The sequence below is a fragment of the Tupaia chinensis genome, unplaced genomic scaffold (assembly GCF_000334495.1).
Source record: "Tupaia chinensis unplaced genomic scaffold, TupChi_1.0 Scaffold000573_1, whole genome shotgun sequence".
Lineage (NCBI taxonomy): Eukaryota > Metazoa > Chordata > Mammalia > Scandentia > Tupaiidae > Tupaia > Tupaia belangeri.
The window spans coordinates 2,786,944-2,787,151 of NW_006160087.1; positions in this window are offsets into that span (position 1 = coordinate 2,786,944).

Sequence of the window (208 nt, forward strand, 5' to 3'; positions counted from 1 at the left end):
GATGCGGAGGTGTGCCCACGGCCACCTCACAGCAGTCCCAGTGAAGAGGGACAGGACCTTCATCGAAGGACGCAGCAGAGGGGCCACTAAGGCAACAGACTCTTTATTTAATGTGGTTTAAAAGACCCCAGAAGCCAGCCCCTGGCTGCTGTGACAACCAAACGGAGACAAGAGCTGCAAGCCCAGCTTGGGAAGAGCCTGTGGGGGG